The sequence below is a fragment of the Peromyscus californicus genome, unplaced genomic scaffold (assembly GCF_007827085.1).
Source record: "Peromyscus californicus insignis strain IS unplaced genomic scaffold, ASM782708v3 Scaffold_4__1_contigs__length_199733344, whole genome shotgun sequence".
NCBI classification, from domain to species: Eukaryota; Metazoa; Chordata; class Mammalia; order Rodentia; family Cricetidae; genus Peromyscus; species Peromyscus californicus.
Window position 1 is genome coordinate 134,437,671 of NW_026294562.1, and position 22,981 is coordinate 134,460,651.

Sequence of the window (22,981 nt, forward strand, 5' to 3'; positions counted from 1 at the left end):
CTCATGGAGACTTTGTGCTGGACTCACTGATGTCATTGTTAGCCTTCTGGTATTATAAAAAACTGTTGTGAACTGGGGAAAACCTGCCTCAATGCTCTGTGCTCCGGTTGTGTCCAAAGCTCTAGAAAAAAAAGGAAAAGGAAGACTCTTTCTGTGTCTTTTCTACTCTCCCTCCATTTCTTCCGTGGGGATCCCACCCTGAGCACTGCACATGCTAGGTAAGTACCCCGTCGCTGAGCTATACCTCCAGCCTTGTACATTGTTTTTCCTGATCAGGTAGGCAGATCTTTCATACAGTAACAATAATAAAACGAGTGAGCTGCTTGGAAAGTGTCATCTGTTCAGGTACGTTTTCATCTTCAGCTCATGTGTGGTTGATTAGTGCTGAGTTCAAAGCGAGGATAGCCTTGAGGACAGCTCTTTTCTATGCTGAATAATAGAACCAAGGCCTCCTTTTTAGTTGATGCCTCACTGGTGTTCTTCAGTAGAATTGTCACCATATCAAAAATCCTGATTATCTAACATTGTGCAAGTGAAAATGTTACATCTTCAATGTATGTGTGTGTGTGTGTGTGTGTGTACTCACATATATGTGTATGTGTGCATATATACATGTATATATGTATGTGCGTATACACGTGCACACACACATATACATGTATATATGTATGTGTGTATACACATGTACGCACACATATATACACTGAAGATACCTTTTCACTTGCACATATATGTGCATATATATACATACATATTGCATATTTTTAATTTTTTGCTGCTTGACAGTTAGTTTCATGTTTATGTAGTGACTCTTAGTTGGCACCCCACTTCCCCTCTGTGATGGAGCCCTTCTTTTCACCAGGTCCCCCTTCTGTTTCCTGTCTTTTGTGCGTGGCCTCCTGCTGTGTGATTGGTTCCTTGCCTGAGTGGGAGTGGGAGGTCGTTCACTGGAACAAGGGTAACTCGTCAGTGGTAGACAGTGAACCTCCTCCAGGGACAGCCTTAGACCAGAGTGCTCCTGGGAGAGGGCCTGGCTGGCCTCTCCTCATCCACAGTGAGGCACTGACAGTTGCAGCTTTGTCAACGCCCTTGTTTGAAGAACAGGAGGAGCCCCGATGGCAGCCACTCTGACGGGAGGAGCCCCAGCCCGCTCTGACTGGAGGAGCCCCGATGGCAGCCCACTCTGACGGGAGGAGCAGAGCAGTGAACTGCGCTTGCTGTTTGGTTCTCTTTTAGAAACATCTTTTGGTCGTTGCCCTGAGCACTCACTAGAGCCTTCACACACAACTCACTGTTTTAACACCCATTTCACATTGTCTCACACTGAGTATTATGAACTAAAATACGGTCTAAGAAAAAAGCCGTCAACACCACCTTTCAGACTCCACGTGTACTTTCCTTTAAAATATATGAGTACTGCACAGTCTTCGGGGGCTTTCCAAGCCAGCTTGAAGGTTAGTAGTAAAATTAAGTTTCTGAAGTTGAAAACTCAGACCTTATTTTGACCCTAGAAAGTTCAAATGTGACAAATGCTTTAATGGAAACCAAAACATCCTTAAAGTGATGAGCGTGGATTGTAGTGGACGAGCACCATGCAGCCTCCTGAGACTAGGTACTGAGACATAACACACTCGCTTTGTGTTTGTGTAGCTTTATAGATCACTGGGCCAGCATAATATTTTTATTCCTAGTGATTTCCATCTTCCCTGTTTGTCCAGTTAACCTCCGCTGCATTTCTCCAGGAACTCGGAGCATCTTGCCTGTTCTTTAATCAGAGAGGATTTTACAAAACCCAAGTCTGACTGTCCCTATCCAGGAAGTACCTCCCAGTGACTGACATCAACTAGTAGATCTAAGTGATGTGGGTGTCTGTAGGAAAGAGACTGAGCATAGCCCAGCGACTGTCATCCTCAGGAAAAGACAGTGTTTCACAGTCTAAGATGATCTTTGAAGCATGACTGCATGGTCCTTTGTACTTGAGAGACTCAAAGTGCTGGCAGCCTGAGCGGAGGCGGGGCAGAGGGTGGAGCCTTTGGAGATCACTTCTGCTTGTAATTAAGACACAAGGGTTCCTAAGTTCAGGTTGGGTTTTTTGGTTTTGTCACCCTACAGTATAGACAGGGTTAACCTTTCTATCTGTGTTAAAGAATATCAGGTTTTGTTTTTCATACTGTTCTAAGGGTGTGTGTGTGTGTGTGTGTGTGTGTGTGTGTGTGTGTGTGTACATTTACTTAGAGCATGGTCATTGTCTAAAATGTGTATTATATCTGGTTTGATCACATGCTTATGGAATAATTGTTATTTATAGAATAATTGAACTTAAATTATGTGAATGCTCAGAAATGTAGATGGTATGGTAGAATCTTCATTGTTTCAACAAATTCACTTTGTTAAGAGAAAAGGGACTTTATATATTTAGGTCAAGACCAGCAAAATAGTGGGTGAAAGACATCTGAAAATTCTCCATACTGCATAAAAACAAAGAGAAAATTCTCCATAATTTTAGAATCTGCTTTTTCCAGAATTCAGCAGTTACTAAAGTACGCAGCAATCCAAAGGCTGTTTAAGAGAGATGGGTCCAGCAGAACAGTGGGCCCTGGAGTATAATGATCTGCCTGCTGCCATCTCCACTGCAGGACACAAGACTGAACCAGCAACTGTGTGGGAGCCACACAGAGGGACAGGACAAGCTGGACTTTCCCAGGCCCTCATTTCCAGATCCTTGTCACTTGATTCCCTAGATGTCACCTGTAAGAGTACTCTTACTCTACGGTGATGGGAGCTTGTCAGGTGGGACAGAGCTTTTCCTCTGTAGCGTGTGCTGGAACATCTTCAGAGAATTGATTAGCCATGGCTGCTTGAACCAGTGGGTAGCCTGTGGAACGAGCAATAGACTAAGAATGTTAAAGGAAAGCTGGGAAATGAGACAGCCAGGGGGCTGGGGGAAGCTCTGTTGTTCCCAAGGGTCAGATGGTCACGCACATACGCAGGGCTTTGCACGCCCTGGAGCATCCTAAGCACTCATCTCAAGTTGCCCTGAGGCTCTGTGAAAGCAGACAAGCCAAAGGCAGTGCCATCACATCTGACTGAGTATCTCTACATGCACTCAGAGCCCTGTGCACATGTGGGGAGACTTACTGGTTCCAGGTAGGGAACTCTCTGTCCTGTTGTTAGCTGCTCACTAAACTACCAGAGCAGACACTGAGTGCACGCACGTGTATCAGGAAGAATGCAGACTGCTGAACTACTTAGAAGACTCACGAAGACCCAAAGGCATAATTATAGTAAACCTTAGGGAGGTGAGTAAATAGGATTTCAGTCACCTCAACGTCCTTTAAAGTGTCCAGTTTTCCAACCCCCCCCCCCCAACAGTGACACATTTAAAGAAACAAGAAAGTATACGAGAAAAACATGTAATACATGGAAACTGTACCCAAAGAAGCCCTGACATTGGACTTTTGGACAAAGACTTTAAAACATACTAGTTTAAATATGCTTAAAGAAGTATAGAGAACACATGTCTAAGAAAACCAGAGGAGGAACCAGGGATGGAGCTCCGCTGGCAGAGTGCTTCCCCAGTACATATGAAGCCCTGGGTCCCGTGGTGGCAAATATCTGCAGTCCCCAAACTTGGGAAGCAGAGGCAGGAGGGTCAGAAGTTCAAGTCTGCCCTCAGTTACATAGAGTTCCAGGCCAGCACGGGTTACTTATCTTTAAAAACAAGGATGGGGGTGTGTGTAAAACTGATGTTTTACCAAATAGAAAATACTAAATGTAAATTCTGAAGTTGAAAACACTAACTAAAATGAAAACGTCACAAGGTATGCCCAACACCACATTTGAGCTGCCACAAAAATGATAAAGCTTGAATATAGGTCATTTAAGATTATCCAGTTCCAAAAGGCAGAAACAAAAACAAACGGAGAAAAATTAATAGTCTCAGAGAAGATTATCCATTTGCAAAGGACAGGAAAAAAAGGACTGAAGAAAAAATAGTCTCAGAAACCTGTGAAATATTACCAAGCACTGAACTTACGCTTGATTGGACTCTTTAAAAGGGAAAGACACAGAGAAAATTTTAAACAGCAAAGACTCCAATTAGATGAAATATCACTGATTTGCAACTCAAGAAGCTCGGTGTATACCAAGAAGGAAAAATCCAAAGAGACCCGTGACAGGGCACATAGTCACATTGTCCAAGACAGTCCTGAAATAGGGAAGACGTAGCTTCAATTTTGGGTTGTCTTCATCAAAAGTATGGACACTGGAAGGTAGTGCAATGACATCTAAGTACAGATGTAAATGACTATCAGGTAATTCTGTCTCTACCTATCCTCAGAAGGGAAGGTAGTTAGAACATCCCCGATGAATTAGCAGGAGCACGTTTCCCTACAGTAACACAACCAGAGTCTGTCAGGCTGAAATGAACAGAGACAGTAACTCAAGTCTACACACACACAAAAGAAAGTGCTGGTAAAGGTAACCAAGAAAATATAGGATAACTCCATTTCTGCGCATAATTCTCTCTCCTTCCTGCGTTACGAAGCAACTCTGTAAAACGATGATTATTAATGTATGATAATGGTCACACACACACCACATTGTATGACCAAAGTACAAAGCCAGGGGACAGTAATAAATTTACATAGTGTTCTAGTCTGCTTTCTGTTGCTGTGATCAACACCATGACCAAAAGCAACTTGGGGAGGAAAGGGTTTATTTCAACATACAGTTCCAACTTACAGCCCTCACTGAGGAATGCCTTGGAGCAGAGACCATGGTGCGGTCTACCGGCTCGCTCTCGTCTCTTTCTGCTGGTTTGTTGTGCAGTTCAGGCCCACTTGTCCCAGGATAGCGCTGCCCACAGTGGGCTGGGCCCTCCCGTATCAGTCACAATCCCTTATAGACACGGCCACAGGCCAGTCCGGTGAGGCAGTTTTCAACTGAAGTTCTCTCTTCCCAGCTGACTCTAAGTTACATCGAGCTGACGACAGAAACTAACCAGCACAAGTCAGAACAACCTTTTTGTGTGCTATTCATATTAAGTTAGTTTGGAACCAAAATAGGTTATAAGTTAGGCTACTGAGTATAAACATCAGGGAAAACACTAAGAAAATGGCTGAAGAATTGAGATGGCCCAACCACTAGCCTGGTGACTAAGCTGCAGGCTGAGGTAGCAGGATGGTGAATTAGAGGCCATCCTGCACTAAATAGCAAGATCCTACCTCAAAAAATGTCTGTGTCTGTATGATGTATATATTCATATACACAAAGATGTTAGATGTGGATAAAGCAGCACACAGTGGGTGATAACTAGGTACAAATGCCTGAATTTTAAAAAGAAAGCGCTGATAACGTAGACTAAAACATCACAAAACAAGACCAACAAACATAAAGCAGGGAAAAGGAGCAATGTAGATAGAGTCAAATAGAGGAGGGAGTGGGGAGATGCCCCCCCCCCCACATTAAGTGCTAGTTGCTCAAGACTGAATACCTGAGTTCAATGCCCAGAACCCACATGAAATCCAGACACGGTGGCAGGCATTTATAATCACAGCACTCCCCGGCAACACAAGAGATAGAAAACCGCCCCAAAGCTCAGGGGCCAGCTAGCATGGAATATGAGTACAGCAGCAGAAAGAAGAGACCCAACAAGATAGATGGGGAGAGACTCCTAGAAGTTGTTATCTGACCCCCACATGCATGCTGTGGCACCCAGACGTGTGTGTGCACACACACAAATACAATTTTTAAAAAGTCTTTAAACAAAAGCTGCTGGTTGGAGAAGTTAAAATGAACACACCTTTAGCTAGATTAGAAAAAAATGTAGGAGAGATTCAAGTTATACCAAGCATGAAGGATTGCTCCTTACAGAAATAAAAGAATTATGAGAACAGGCATGTGTCCAAGTGATGCGTGGGAAAATCCTGGTTTTTCAGCTTGTTGGGATGTAGAACCACAATGGAGGTAAGCTTCTGGCATGGCTGTGATGAGGGTAACTGAAGTGGGAAGACCCACCCTACTGTGGGTGACATCGTTCCACAGCTGAGGTCCCCAACTGCATATAAAGAAGAAAGCTAGCCGAGCACCGGTGTGTGTTGCTTCCTGACCAACAGTCACCCTCAGCTCCTGCCACTAGATCGTCCCATTATGATGGGTTGACTGTACCTTCAGACTGTGAGCTCCAAATAAACCCTTTTGTCAAGTGTTTGCTTGTGGTGGTAGGTTTCTTCATTGGTGAATTCTTCCAAACATTTAAAGAATAGTTAACACTAATTATGGACAAATTCTTACAAATTATAAAAAATGCCTTTTCCAACTCATTCCTTTGACCAATTATTATATACCAACATTAGACAAAGTGAAAATATCTTTAGGCCAATATCACTTAATACAGATGCAGGACTCAACAAGATATTAGCAAAGTGAAACCAGCAACATATAGAAAGAATTATACACTGTCACCCAGTAGGATTCATCTTGGAGATACAAAATTCAATGTAGAAAAAAGTTCAGTCAATATACAACATCACATTATTAATATACACGATAAAACAATAGTCCTAATAGCTACAGAAAAAGATTTAACATTTGACATATTCAACACACTTTCATCATGAACACATAAAAAAAAAGAGCTTCCTCAACCAGATAAAGGAAGCTACAAAAACTCATAGTTGATATGTGAGTGACAAATGGTCAAATATCATAAGCTTCCCCTCTACCTTCTGAAGGCAGCACTAAGACAAAGATAATCCTCTCTCAGTGTCTGTTCCACCTGGAGTTTCTGGCCAAGGAAGTGCGCCAAATGAGGGAATAATCGGCATTCAGAATGGAAAAGGAAAACCTATTTGCAGGTGACGTGCTCTTGCACAGAGAAAGTATTATGGGGGCCATGCATGGTGGTGTACACCTTTAATCCTAGAACTCTGGAGACAGAGGCAGAGGCAGTTTGAGGCCAGCCTTGGGCTTACATCGTCAGCTCTAGGCCAGCTGGAGGTACATAGTGAGACCCTTAAAAAAAAAATCCCACTCCCTCTCCACCTCTTTCTCTATATGTAGATATATGGATATATATGTGGACAAATATATACCCATAAGAAAACTACTAGAGATAACAAATTTGTCTAGGTCACAGAAGATAAGATTAATACAGAAAAATCAACTGATTTCTTATACTAATATACTATTACTGAACAACCTCCCAAAAGAAATTAACATTAAGACAATTCCATTTGCAGGAGTATCAAAAAGAATAAAGTGTTTGGTAATAAATTTAGCAGAAGCCAAGACTCACACAGTAAGAAGCACAAAGCCCTGAAGAAGCTAAAGATACATAGGTAAGTTCCTCACGTGGGAGACGGCACTCTTTGGGTGGCATTACTCCCAAATTAATCTGTAATTCAGTTAATATGTCAATGTACTGGGTGTACATTTCAGAAAAAGACAAACTTATCTAATACTAATGTAAAATACAAAACATCTTCGATATCAAAATCTCAAGAGGATTCACACTTCTCAGTCCCAAAGCTACAATAACAATGTGATAATCACACGAAGATACGCATATAGATAATTGAGATTTCAGAAATCCTTATATTTATGATCAACTTAATGTTGGCAATGGTTCCAAGAGAGTTTGACGAGGGACTATGTGGCCTTTTTATCAACAGTGCTGCTATGATGGTCACATGTAACAAAATTAGACCCCAACCTCATACCATATTCAAAAAATGTCCTAAAAAAACCCATAGACTGCAGTGTAGGAACTGAAATAAAAGAAAGCTCTTAGAAGAAAACAAAGGAATAAATCTTCATGCCATTGGGCTTCATGTGTAACAAAAAAGATGAATTCTACTGTACCAAAATTTTAAAATGCCTCAACTAACAGTGCCAAGAAAGCAGAAGGAAAGCCCCCTGTTGTCAAAACGCAGCAAGCCAATAGCTGATACAGGCCTAGAATCCAGAACTGTTTTTCCGTTTTTTCTTTTCTTTCTTTCTTGTTTTTCTTTTTTCTTTTAGTTTTTTGAGACAAGGTTTCTCTGTGTAGCCCCAGCTGTCCTGGAACTCACTCTGTAGACCAGGCTGGCCTCGAACTCGCAAAGATCCGCCTGCCTCTGCCTCTTGAGTGCTGGGATTAAAGGCATTACCGCCCCACCAGAACTCTTACGATTCAACAATAGAAAGAAAAACTTCCAGTTAATTTATAAATTCTTTATACAAAGAATTTGAATGAATGTTTTCCAGAGAAGACTGGATGTAAACACCCAAAACCAGGTGAAAAGGAACTTGCCATCAGATCCATTCAGGAAGCAGTGAGGACCAGGAGACTGCACTTAGTGCTCACTGTTTTCCTGGAGGGTGCACAAAAACATTGACAAGAACGGGGGCAGTGAAACCGTCACGCACTGCTGGTCGGAATATACAATGTTGCTCACCTTTTCACAACAGCCTTGCGATTCCTCATATAGGTAAACAGATAGGAGTGCTTGCCTTTCCCTAACTACTCACAGTGGGGACAACTCTACTGCCCCTGGGTGGATGAGTGGCCAAATAAAGTGCAGGATCTCCATATGGTGTGGTGTGGCCCAGACATAAAAATGAATAAGCTACTGGCATATGGTGCAACATGGGGAGACCTCAAAAACATTATTACATAAAAAGTAATGAGAAGAGCCAGATGCAGAAATCCATAAACTGATGAGTCCATTTCTAGGAAATGCCCAAACTCTCCAAATGCATAAGGATAGAAAGTAGATTAATGGTTTCCAGGGGCTGAGGGGGCAGGAAAATGGATAGTGATTGGAATGGGTATGGAACTTTGGAGGGGAAATTGATGAATATAGTCTAGAATTGTTGATGAACTGTAACACAAATCTTAAAAGGTCTTAATAATAATAATTTACAAAAAACAGAGCCAGATATTGGGGTGAATGCTGAAAGATCAGAGAAGCAGAGCAAGCCACAGCCAACCTCACCTTACCAACTCCTCAGCCGATCCTGTTTCCTCAGACTGAAAGCCTCTGAGTCCTCACCCTTGAGGGTCTCAGCTGAACTGCTGCTTAGTTCCTGTCTCCTTATATACTGTTCTCCACCCAGCCATGTCACTTCCTGGGATTAAAAGTGTGTGTGCTTCCCAAGCAAAGGCATGAGATCTCAAGTGCTGGAATTAAAGGTGTGTGCCACCATGCCTGGCTCTTTTCCCAGCGTGGCCTTGAACTCACAGAGATCCAGATGGATCTCTGCCTCCTGAGTGATAGGATTAAAGGCGTGTGCCACCACTGTCTGTTCTCTATGTCTAATCTACTGGCTGGCTCTGTCCTCTGATCCCCAGATAAGTGTATTAGGGGAAACAATATATTGGGGTACATAATATATCACCACAATGAACATTATGTAATGGAGACCAATAAACTTAGATGAATTTTTATTTCAGTTTAATCAAACCTGGTGAGGCAGTTTGCCTTACGTGTCTGCTAATAGACATGGGCTCGTCCAAAAATGTACACGCTTGCAGAACCTGTGAATACAACTGCTGTCACTATGGCTGGATGTAAAGGGAATGGGAACAGTGTTATCGGGCCATCTGGTCTTAGGTTTTGTTCTCGCTGGTTGTGTTCATTTCCATCACTATGGCAAAACACCTCCTGAGAAAAAGTGAAAAGGTGAAAGCTGTATTTTAGCTCCAGGTTTCAGGGGTCTCATTTCGTGATCAGCTGCCTCTATTGCTTTAGGCCTGGGGTGAGGCAGGACATCCTGACAGCCAGAGCATCAAAGGAAGTGGCTTATCTCGGGGTGGCCAGGAAACCGAGATGAAGGATCCTGTGTCTGCATCCTGCCATGGCTCATGCCTGGTGACTCACTTCCTACAGCTAGGCTCTACCTTGTAATAGCCCATTCCACTGTGGATTCATCAGTAACCATTGCAGTGAGGCCCCTCGAGAGCCCACTGTGCACCAGACACTATTGAACTGATGTATTTAAAAACAAGTGGGAAACCATAAATTACTAAAAAGTACTTTCAAGAGGTTGGAAATCACATTTGCCTTTTACCTAGATTCCCAGAATTATTTTGGTATATCATTCTTTATCGAAAACGAAGATGTACATGGAGGATTTGTTTACTAAAGGTCCTACCTTTTCAGTAAAATCATTAAATATACATAATATTATCAAGTAGTCTCAAAATAACCTAAGGCAGTTTGTAGTTCTCTGAACTTGATAAAGGGTTCACTGGCAGAGAGCTATTCTGCCCTCTGTGATAGTGTGCAGACTGTAGTAGATTCTGATAGTAGATCAGAACTGTCTTGATTCTAAATAAAGGGGAGAGATTTTTTAAAACTTTTTATTTATGTGCATTGGTGTTTTCCCTGCATGTATGTCTGTACAAGGGTGTCAGGTACCCTAGAACCAGAGTCACAGACATTTGTGAGCTGCCATGTAGGTACTGGAAATTGAATCCTGGTCCTCTGGAAGAGCAGCCAGTGCTCTTAACCACTGAGCCATTTCTCCAGTCCCAGGCAAAAGACTTTTAAATCTCTTGAGCTATGTGTTTTCTGTGTTCAGTTGACTGGGCTGTGCTGTGGGATGTTCTGTATGGCAAATGTGTTGCTAATTAGTCAATAAATAAAACACTGATTGGCCATTGGCTAGGCAGGAAGTGTAGGCGGGACAAGGAGGAGAATAAAGCTGGGAAGTGGAAGGCTGAGTGAGAGAGACACTGCCAGCCGCCACGATGACAAACAGCATGTGAAGATGCCGGTAAGCCACGAGCCATGTGGCAAGGTATAGATTAATGGAAATGGATTCATTTAAGCTGTAAGAACAGTTAGCAAGAAGCCTGCCACGGCCATACAGTTTGTAACCAATATAAGTCTCTGTGTTTACTTGGTTGGGTCTGAGGGGCTGTGGGACTGGCAGGTGATAGAGATTTGTCCTGACTGTGGGCCAGGCAGGAAAACTCTAGCTACAGGGCTGTGAAGGAATTTTAAGAAAACATAAAGCCCTGTCCTGACAGCATTAGTAAGAGCTCACTCTTTGGGAGAGGCTAGGAAAGTCGGGATCTGAGCTGCTCCTGTAGCTCTACCATCCAGGAAAGCTGCAGACAGACCTCTAAAGAGCCTGTTCTCTTGGATTCAGTATGGGAAATACTCAATCCCAGTCTCCTGCACATGCTTGGTGTAGTGTGTATTCATATAACTTCTAATTCAAGTTAAAGTGTCTCGTACTGATTACAGAAGCAATTCTGCAGGCCATAGCAAACCATGACAACAGATCTCAGAATCCTTAGTTACGCCCCAGTTTGGGTAGACATGCCTTCCTGTGCACACTATCATAGCCCATGTTCTTTACCTAGTAGGTAGCAAAAAATCATTCCGATCGCTGGCAGCATGGATGTTTAAAATATCTTCTATGTATAAGTATATTTAATGTATCTTTAAACCTAATGTGTTTCTCGTCCTATTGTTCTTGGAAATATCAGTTTCCTCCCTATTTTTGCCATGCAGTACCCATTTACTTGAGTGGGCATACAAGAGATTAATTTTTTAATAAGCAAGCATTGGGTTACTGCTCTGTTTTAACCATGTTAATTTAGCTCTTTTTAACCCGAGCAATCTTGGAAAACTTTTACCCTTTTATTTATGTCAAATTCATTTTGAAGTAGAGCCATGCAATATGATCTAATTCAGAATACACTTCAGTTCCTGTGACTGGCAGGCGACTGTCGTGAGGTCTCATCAGAGGTTTCTCAAAATCCTTTCTGCTCGGCACCTCGTTGAAGGGCAACAACAAAATGATCTGAGATTGGATCAATTAAGCCTTTATTTAATGCTAAATCCAGTGCATTCATTTGCATCTGAAGCATGGCCAAAATAGGAACAGTTCACAGGGTCACTGAGAAATGGGACCAGGGATCTAGCGATAGTTCAAACAAACAGCTCGGAGAAAGAGCTGTGTTGACGCCAAGGTTGAAATGGCACCAGAATCCGGGCAACAGCAGGAGGCTGGGCGGGCGGGCTGCAGAAGAGCTGAGCATCCCACCCTTCTGGAGCCTCAGTGGCCAAGAAGCTCTGCAGACTAACAAGTGTGAAGAGATTGGAATGGGGAGAGGAGGGTGTGGAGGGCTGGGAGACTGAACTACCACCACTTACAGAAGACGGCAAGTCTTAACATGGAGTGTGAGTTTTCCAGTGCCCATGTTTCCTCGCCATCTTGTTTTAATGTTGTACACCTTGCTCAGTGGAAGAAAATCTAAATGGAAAGAAATCCTGTGGACTGGTACCTCTGCCTCCACCTTGGGATTCAAAGGGCCCTGTTTTTGCTGTGCTGGGGGCACCCTGCCAGCAGCTGAGGTTGCCCTAAATGATCTCCAGGCTCGTGATGGTGATGGTGATGATGTTGGTGCTTTGAACAAGGACAGGGGGCCAGTGTTTGGACTCTAAGTGAACCCACCTTGGCCTTCTCTATAGGAAGCTAAGTGGATATTGGTGGGTTTGCAGGTCAATAAAGTGAGCCCAAATCAAGATACTGTACACTACTGCAGAAGAAATGATGTATGAGTCTCTACAAAAATCCCCTGGATCTGCTGTATTTGACAGAAACATTGAAACTCGAAAGACAAGCATGGAAATGTGAGATTAAAGAGCAGAATTATCTGATGCCACCAATATCAAAAGAAAGCAAGAAATAACTTGACTTCCACATGTGCCTGTGGCCACCTTCAAGAGTTCTCTTCACACGCCACCTTCCTTTAGGACACTCTTGCCCTGTCCTGTATCTTCCCCTGGATCTCACTGATGTATCTCAATTGGCACACCTAGCTCAAAGGAGGTGGAAAATTCCACAAATAGAACTCATCCCGCCCCACCCACCCCACCCTACCTCACCCTTGGGTTCCTCTCAGGATCCCTCTGGAGTCCCTCTGCCAAGTCCGCTGCGTGCGAATACAGATCATCTCCATAGATCGCGTCCTCTGCTTTTGCTGGATGTATCCAGTGTTGTGCATTAGCAGTTGGGTAGCCTTGACCTGGAGTGGTGGCCAGAGTCTGCATACTGCATTGTCCCCATTACCAATATTGAAATAATTCTCATCCCTCTTGTGCAGAAAGGCCCTTCCAGGAAAACCTAGGAGTTGGAACATTTCATGTGGTGTTTTTCACCAGAGTTTTCTTTTGCAAACACGCCGTTTGGTCCTTCAGCCTTGAATTTATCACTGTGGCTGGTGTGACAATGCCCACTCCCAGGCTTTAGCTATGTGGCTGCTTGTTTCTTGAACCTGCAGCTTCCTCCTAGCAGAATTTTCTTATGTTACTTCTACTTTTCAAAGCAGCGCACTGTACACAAAGTCTCCACCACGTGATATCCTGGCTCCTCTGAACACAAGAAAAATCCCAAACACAACTGATGTCTAGGAAGGAGCCCCGCTCAGACCAGCAACTCAAAGGGAACTTAAAACCAGCGAGTGCCCACTGCTCTGTATGACATTAAAAAAAAAAAAAATTCTCCTTCCCAAAGGTGAGTGCTAGGGTGAACACCTGGATTCCCGCCTGGCACTTGGAGGTGGAGACGGGGTTATCAGGCATTGATGGCCAGACTCGGCTACATGGTCATTAAAAAAAAAATCCTCCCTGCTCTGCTTAAGAAAAAAAGAATTGAGGGCATAAATAATGAATGAATAGAATAAATAACTGTCATGGTGATGTCGTGTCTAAGAAGCAAGCCAGTGAACTTTCAGACTCGTGGAGTCTGCTCTCTGGCTGTTCTGGCCTATATAGAGGTTTAAGAATATCCGGACATGTATCTGTTACATGAAATAATCACCTCCGTCCTAAAAATACTCTCTTGCTACTAATTCAATTAAAAGAATGCAGTGGGAAAGCTTAATTAAGCTTTCTAGGTGGTTAAAACTCTGCTACCAGAAAAAAATACTATTCTTAGTGCCTCACAGTCAAATGGCAAGACAGAAGACAGACCCTCAGCAGAGAAGTGCTGGTTCTTTCCTGTGCCTGAGCACATCATGTGAGACCTCACTGAGCAAGGCTGAGGCTGGGCAGCTGCACAGGACCTGGGTGTATAGTGTTGTGACCCCAAGGCTGAGGCTGGGTGGGCAGCTGCTCAGGACCTGGGTGTATAGTGTTGTGCCCCTGAGGCTGGGCAGCTGTACAGGACCTGGGTGTATAGTGTTGTGCCCCCTGGGGAGAGCAATTGACAGGAGGCCAGATGCCCTCAGGACACTCAGGACGAGTTGAAACCATCCTACCCCACCTTGCTTTGATGACGCTGATGGATGAGATAAGTTTTCATTTTTCAGCACCTGGTGTTAACAAGGCAGACTTCACAGCATCGAAACAACAAAGAAAAAAACCAAAACAGTGCTTACAGATTGGCAGGATGTCAGCAGGAGCAGAGATCAGCAAGGGAAGGAGGGAGATTTCACTCCAGACGCCATCGGTGTCGAATGATGACTGGCCACAAAGTCATAGGGATGCAGAGTGCACCTTGGTGAGCTTTGTGGAGAGACCCAAAGTGAGACCAGGGTGGTGGGAGAAGTTGTTGGAAGGTAGCACCCCCAGGAGATGTGGCCAAGAATAGCACCCACCCCTCTTTAGGGTCTCAGCCTCCTCTTCCTGCCAGGACCCTGGGTGGGGCACGACACATCTGTGTGTACCATCTTCACAGGCCCAAGCTGCAATGGTGAACAGTCCCAATGCCAGAAGGAAACCAGGGGTTCCCATGGGTTGGGCCACCAAGCAGAGCTGTGTCCTTCGCAGTCCTGGGGGACTCTTGGGAGGACAGATAATTGGCACCCACATTGGCCAAAGGACTCAGGGTTTCAAGTGAGCAATACAGAGTTGGGGTCTGTCTCCAAAGGAAAAACAGATTGTAACAAAAGCAGACCACATGGATACAAGTTCCCAGGAGGGGGTGGTGAGGGGGTAGACGTGGCCAGGAGTCTGAAAGATGCAAAGCAGTCTGATTGGAGAGGAACAGGGAAGAATGTTCCAGACAGAGGAATAGTGTGGTGGGCAGCTCTGAGGAAATACTGGACATGTTCTGGGACTGAGAGAAGATAAGTATGACCAGATGTGGTAAGAAAGGGACAGAGTCTGGACCAGAGGGATGCCTCTGCTCTTGCAAAGGCCTCAGGTTCAATTCTCAGCACCCACATGGCAACTCTGAACTGTTAACTCCAGTTCTAGGAATCCAATTCGCTCTTCTGGTCTCTGTGGGCACTTCATGCAAGTGATGCACAGACATATACAGGCAAAAGACCTATACACTTAAAGAAGACGACTTTTAAAAAATTAAATCTTCAGAGCGGGGTTGTTGAAAGGGCAAGGGGGACACCCAATCAAGCTAAAACTGCCAACACTGAGCCAAGTGTAGCAAAGGCAAGTGGGAATTTAGAGATCTTCCAAGAAACAGGACCTTTGGAAAGGGGTTACCCCACAAGAAAACCTCACTCTTGGTGAGCTCAAAAGATCAGACATATGAATGGATGAGCAAGTAAATGAGAAAGTTAGTCACGTGAATGAAGTGTGAACATCGGCATCTAGCCCTCCACTCTCATGATCCCACAGCATGACAGTCAGCTTTCTGTTACTATGACAAAATGCCTTGAATGACCTACTTATAGAGCGAAACAAATGCTTATTTGTGATTGGTTATCCTCGCCGCTTTGGCCCTATGGCGAGGCAGCATACTATGGTGGGAGCACATGGTGGAGCAAAACTACTCACCTCGTGGACAGGAAACGTGAGGAATAGGAAGGAGCTGTTGGCCTATAATCCTCTCCGAAGGCTTGTCTCCACTAATCAAGGACCTACTCCGCCCTACTTATTAAAGGTTCTACTATCTCCCCAAAGCCCTACTCTGGGGACCCAGCCGTTAGCAGATGGGCATCGAAGGAGATTAAACATGTACACGATTATGGACAGTGCCCCTTACAGGGCAAGGGGGTGGACATGACTCCTTCTGGAGAAGGTTCTCCTGGAATCTTAGTCTCCATCCTCCACCATGTTGGCCTTAAGCACCCTTAGGCGGGTTGTGGTTGAAGAACTTGAAGTTCATATCCTCAGAGGGCACAGGGCACCTATGATCATTCCTGGGAAACAGTATAGCTGTTGTTAGAGGGATGACTCTGCGTCTCCAACTTGAAGCAACTCTTGTAGATGTGAAATGATGCCACCTCCTTGCCTTCTTGCTGGTGTGTGTGTGTGTGTGTGTGTGTGTGTGTGTGTGTGTGTGTGTGTGTGTGTATGTGTGTGTGTGTGTGTGTGTGTGTGTGTGTGTGTGTGTGTGTGTGTGTATAAAAGCTGTCTTCATGCTGCAGCTGCCTATGGGCCAGAAGCTTGTGGAGAGAATTTGGGTCCTTCCTCTGGAAGCTGTGGTCAACTTCCCAGGGGTCCCCACAGGGCCTTCCCAAGTTCTGGGGCTCCCCATCTGCTCTGAGGCTTCAGTGTGTTGGGATTACTAATGCCAGGTGTTAGTAATGCCTTACAAAGAAGGATCCTCCTGACGAAAACGAGAGAGTTCTTCAGCTATGGAAACAGCAAAGAGCAGATTCTCTAAGAAGTAGCTCCACTTCTCCACAGACCCAAACCAGACCCCTGGATGTGTCCACAAACCTAAAGCTGCTCTTGGCACCCCCTCATCCCCGCATGTCCTTTCTGTAGCCCCATACCAGCTCAGGGCTGCATGCTGCCCCTGAAAAGGTTTGGATCCCTCCAGGTGGCCCTGTGGGGACAGAGACGACCCAGCATGGTTGGATGCACCGGGTGTGGGTGGATGAAGCCTAGACAGACCCGAGTCAGCCTTTCTCTCGGTACCTGTCAGCCATACCGTCTGTGTCCTCGCCAAGGAGTGGGGGCGGGGGTTCATGAATCTCTCACCATCGGGGCTAACAAGTCTGCAGGTGTGTATGGATGCACACCCCACCCAGACGCGGTGCCTCTGGCCACCCCAGCTGTACTAGGATCTCTGGTGGCAGAAGGGCAGATGTGGGGAGGCTGCGAGCAGCGTGCTTCTAGACCGGTGATGACTGGGGAAGAGGAGATGGAATCAAGTGCCCACCCAAGGGATCCAACAGGGCCCTTTGATGTCTACACCCCAGGGCCAAACATGCTGGAGAGATTTTATCTACCTTGGAAACCTGCAGTTATTAACTAACAGCTACCTGAAGGTCCCATTTCCCTTTGTAATCAAAGGAGAGGTTTCTTTCAGCACAGCCCCGGGTCAGGCTAGCAGGCTCGGAGCTTGATCTGAGACAGGGCACCTGCTCTGCGCGGTGCTGCCCGGCTCCGGCTCCCCTTCAACCCTGAACTCACAAGTTCACGAGGGCTCCTCTGGGTCCTCTGGGACTGGAGAATGGGGGACAGGAGGGAGGCTGAGCCATCCTATGAGCCAAGAGAGTGACACTCTCCAGTCCCCACACACTGACTCCAAGAGCCAAATGCACCCTTTGTCTGTAGGTGTCGCAGATTCGCATTTAGAAAAAGTGTGGCCGGGCGGTGGTGGCGCACGCCTTTAATCCCAGCACTGGGGAGGCAGAGCCAGGCGGATCTCTGTGAGTTCGAGGCCAGCCTGGACTACCAAGTGAGTCCCAGGAAAGGCGCAAAGCTACACAGAGAAACCCTGTCTCAAAAAAAAAAAAAAAAAGTGTGTCCGCGCGGAGCCCTATTTCCTCACTTTACAAATGTGGGGGGACAAAGAGGTGCTCCTAGAGTCTTTTCTAAGTAATCATAGAATATGCCCAACCTCTCTATTCATTAGCCCCAAATCCTTCCTCCTACCCACGCCTTACTCTCCAGGGCTCAGCACAGTATATGGCTTCATAGCCGTAGAGCTGAGTGAGGCTGGGCTGCAGTATGGTATAGGAAAGCCTTTGTTCTCACCTCAGAGCAATTTCACTCCCCAGGGCCTGCTTCCAACCTCCACTCAGATGACACACTCCTGCCAAGCCCATGGCCTCTTTTCCTCTCCTGGTGGCTCGGGGCCCAGTTTTTGGAGACATTTGGCTTTGATGCACCTCTAAGTGCTGGGACAAGTTACTTGGAGGCCTTTAAGCCCAAACAAGGTCAGACATTGTACCATATCTTCCTGCACAGACAGGCCTCTGCCCTCAGTGGCCCTGCGAAGAACTTGCAGATAATAAAAACGTGAGTTGTTCATATCTCACTCACCCCCAGCGGCAGCTCGTGGTCAGGCTCAGCCTCACTCATCGATTATGGCTTAGGTCTCTGTTTTTATAAGGTTGCATATATATAAAACATACCCTACATAGCAGGATTTCACAGGCCTTGCTGAGATAAAGCCCCCAGGATGGGCCTTGTGCCTGGCTCTCCCAGCTCTGGGCTGCCACTTGTCCAGAGCCCAGCAGCACTTGCTGACTTTGGTCTGAGCCTGGCCAGGAAATGCTGCTTTTTCCAAACCACAGCAGGATCGCTTTGGTGATGAGGTCACTTAAAGAAAGAAGAAACAAGGCCCATTTGTTCGATTTGTGTGTGTGTGTGTGTGTGTGTGTGTGTGTGTGTGTGTGTGTGTGTAGCATGTGCATCCGTGTGGATAGAGTTCCACACGCCCAGGCTCAGGCATAGAGGCCAGAGGAAGGTGTCAGATGCCCTGCTGTGTCGTTCTCCACTTTATTCCTCTGATACAGAGTCTCTCACTGAAGCCAGAGTGAGGCCGTCAGCCGGGAAGTCAGTCTCCATCCCGGCGCTGAGGTTACAGGCCTGAGTGTAGCCACACCCAGCCTTTCCTACATGAGTGCCAGAGATTTGAACTCAGGTTCTCAAGCTGGCTTCGCAAAGGCACTTAGCTACTGAGCCATCTCCCCAGACCTTCATTTGTTCAATGTCAGGTTGGAAGTGGACCCCGAATACTGGCTTCGGGCTGCTGACTGGCTTTGAGTGACAGCTGGTCCATCAACTGGAAAGTCACAGCACCCTGGGCAGTATGGTGCAGGGTGTAGAGGAACCCAGCATGCTAAGCTACAGACTCTTCCACTTCTGTGTTCCCAGCTGTACAAGGGGTGCAGCTGCCGTGGGCAAGCACATCTGGAATGGTCATGGAGAGCCTCGCTGAGAACACAGGGCAGCCTGGCCCTCACCCTGCCCGCTACTGTCTGGAAGAGCTTTGCGGCACGTCCTTCCCACACGGGGCTGTCAGTGGGAGGGCCTCAGTGCTCATCCTGGTGCTGTGTGAGGCTGCCATGGCCATATGGGTGGAGTGAGAGGTGCCAGCCCCTGTCTCCCGTGACAGTGTCCTTGATTCTCTTGGAGCTGCTTTCCTCGGATGTGAGGATGTCAGGCAGGGGACTTCAGACGTCACAGAGTGTAAAGTCACAGAATGAGTATTGTGTTTGTCACCTTTACATGATTGTTCCAAAATGCCTGATAGAAACAGCTTGGGGGGCGGGGATTGAGTTGACTTAGGGTTTCAGAAGGTCCAGTCTCTTTCTCACTTGGCTCCACACTTCAGGGCCTGTTATGAGGTAGAATGTCATGGTGGCAGAAGTGTGTCCTGGATCAGAGCAGTTTCCTTTATGGTGGATAGGAAGCAGAGAGAGAAGAAAGGACCAGGGATAAGACACCCCAAAGGACTATCCGCCACCTTCCAAAGGTTCCAGAACCTCTCAAAATATCTCCAGCAGCGAAAGATCAAGCCTCAATCTACGATCCTGTAAATGTGAAGGGGGACCCTTCGTATTTAAGCCATAACAGGTACAAAAGCCCCAAGTTCACAAGACTCTCTCTAAAGGCCCAAGAAACCTCAGGAAGGTGCTCCCAGCAGAGGGATGGCACTGGTGTACACAACAAGACACCAAAAGCAGGCTAGGGATTCCCCTCCCCATCCCCTACTCCACCCCCGAATTGTGTCTCCCACACCCCCACCCCTCTCTCTGGCTTTAGTTCCAAAGCCAGCCAGGGCACCTCGCAGAGGAGTCAGGATACAGGGCTATGCCTGACTAGCTGCCCATTTCCTGAGCCAGAGAACCACTCTGAGAGGCAAGGTTTTGTTTTCTGGGGCCCCGTTTCCTTTCTGACACACCTCCTCTGTTTTTTTTGTTTGTTTGTTTGTTTGTTTTTTTTTTACCCCAAGTTCATTGGCTTGCTCTATCAGCATCTACCCCCTTCTCCAGGCTTGCCCAGCAGCCCAGCCCTAAGGCTCAAACGGTTTCCATAGTCTTCAGCCCTGCAGCTGGTTGAGGAATACAGACCTGGGCCCATAAGCACAAATTAACTTGGGCCTCATAATTAGCTCTCCAATGACTTGGTGCTAGTGATTGGCCCAATTGAAGACAGTGGGATGGGAAAAGGATTCCTTGCCCTTTAGAGTGAACCTGGAAAGCAGCACTTTCCAGTTCCCTGGGCACGTGGGTGTGAGGCTTGCGACACCTGCCACCATGGAGGGAGCCAGACTGAGGAGGAAACCAGTACAGTTAGGGGTGGGGTAGGAAAGCATCAGGGAGAGACCAGACCAGAGCTGGAGTAAGCCAGTCCTGAAGTCCACTCCAACAGTGGACATAGACATGGTGAGAACAAACGTCATTATGACTTGGCACTTTAATAAACTGGGGCTCCTTTGATCTTAGGTGAGCAAGAACTGGGGTGCTTCTCTGGGGAACCTCCCCACTGCTGCAGATCCCCTTGTGATAAGCACATCTTCCCTGTGACTAGTCAGTGTGACTCAAGGATGATACTGCAGGTTGATGCCACAGAAAAGTCTGTCTGATTGACAGGCGTGTATAAAGACTTCGCTCGGTCCATCCTGGATCTCCTTCAAAATGATGCCCTGGGGCCCAGGACAGTGGGCTTCAAGCCTAGAGGAGGGAGAAGCCACACAGATGCCCCCCAGATCAGCACTCTACCTCTGCTGCCACGGGGCCTCAGCACTCCACCTCTGCTTCCAGGGGGCCCTCAGCACTCCACCTCTGCTTCCAGGGGGCCCTCAGCACTCCACCTCTGCTCCCAGGGGCCCTCAGCACTCCACATCTGCTTCCAGGGGGACCTCAGCACTCCACCTCTGCTCCCAGGGGGACCTCAGTACTCCACCTCTGCTTCCAGGGGCCCTCAGCACTCCACCTCTGCTTCCAGGGAGGGCCCTCAGCACTCCACCTCTGCTTCCAGGGGGCCCTCAGCACTCCACCTCTGCTTCCAGGGGGCCCTCAGCACTCCACCTCTGCTTCCAGGGGCCCTCAGCACTCTACCTCTGCTTCCAGGGGGACCTCAGCACTCCACATCTGCTTCCAGGGGGACCTCAGTACTCCACCTCTGCTCCCAGGAGGCCCTCAGCACTCCACCTCTGCTTCCAGGGAGGGCCCTCAGCACTCCACCTCTGCTTCCAGGGGGCCCTCAGCACTCCACCTCTGCTGCCAGGGGGCCCTCAGCACTCCATCTCTGCTTCCAGGGGGTCTCAGATCCACCACTTGGCAATCATCTTAGAAAAAACCAGAACGTCCTGGAAATCTAGACTGCCAGGGAACCTGAGTTCTAGCCACAGCTCTGCTGTTAGTGGTTGGCTTTGGACAAACTGTCAAATGTCCCCATGCCATGGTTTCCTCATCTGTGAAATGCAAGGCATACTGAGGTCAGAGGGTTAGTGGAAGGATCAAGTTCATGAAATCAAGCTTCGCTGTTGGTAAGAATGGGGACTTCATCAAATCATGTCTGGCTTTTTGTGTGTAGATGGATTTTTCTTTGGGACCACCAGCTCACAAATAATGACACAGAGACTTATTTTAATTATGAAAGCTTGGCCTTAGCTTAGGCTTGTTCCTAACTAGTTCTTATAACTTAAATTAACCCATATCTTTTCATCTACATTCTTTTATGTGGCTTGGTTACCTTTACTCTGTACTGCCCTTCCTGCTTTCTCAACGTCTGGCTGGCGACTCTGCCTTTCTTCTTCCCAGAGTCCTCTCTGTCCCCAGAAGTCCTGCCTAACCTCTTCCTGCCTAGCTATTAGCCATTCAGCTCTTTATTAAGCCAATCAGAAAGCGCCTTGGCAAAGACACATCTTCACAGTGTAAACAAATATTCCACAACTTTCCCCCTTTTCATCTAAATAGAAAGAAAAGGGTTCAACTTTAACATAGTAGAACTATATATAACAAGAGTCATGTGTGTTTGTGTGTGTGTATGTATATGTATGTTCGTGTGTTCATGTGTGCATGTTTGTGTGTGTGTTATTTCCTTGTGACTTATTTCCCTGACAAATAGTGTCTGGAAGTCTTAGGCAGCGCTCCCTAACAGCACTGGAAGATTGGAAGCTTCCAGAACTCCTAGACAGGACAGGGACCAGTGTGTCCACTGACCAGTGACGAGGACCTCAGGCATCTTGAGTGCAGAGAAAGCCTTGGGCCTCAGTCTTCCCAAAGACGTGAGCCTCAAATACTCTCAAGCAGCACATACACTGAGGCCCAGAGCGGTGGATTAATCAACAAAATCTGAAGAGGTGGGTCTTCCTGGCAGCCTGTTCTTGTGTCAGTGTGAGGAGCGGGGTGTCCTGAGGCCTGTGTTTGTTCCCTGCTCCAGATCCCCTCTCCAGATGTTTTGGGTGGAGTGTCATTTCCGTCTAGCAGGGAGAGGTGAACTCTAAGAAGAGGCCTACCATGGAGATGGAGCAGCAGGGAGCAGCCGAGCTACCTCCAGCTGAGGAGAGGACTTGGTGACGTCAGACTGAGAAAGGTCAAGCTGGAAAAGGTCACAGGAATCGGCCAGAGGGGAACTGGATTCTCTGTCCTGGGCGTGTTTCTGCCCACAGCACTGCTGTACACCCACTAAGAACCCGGCCTGGGAAAGGGTCCGGGGAAGGCTGGCAGTCCATCTTGGCCCTCTTGCCCCTCACTCCCCTAACCATGCAGCCATGATCAGGAAGAAGCTATGACACTGCCTGCCCAGAGCATCCCCCAGGGGCTTGACTGTCACACATCAAGATCCACACAGGTCAGCTCCTCGAAGGGCTAATTAGCACCGTTCAG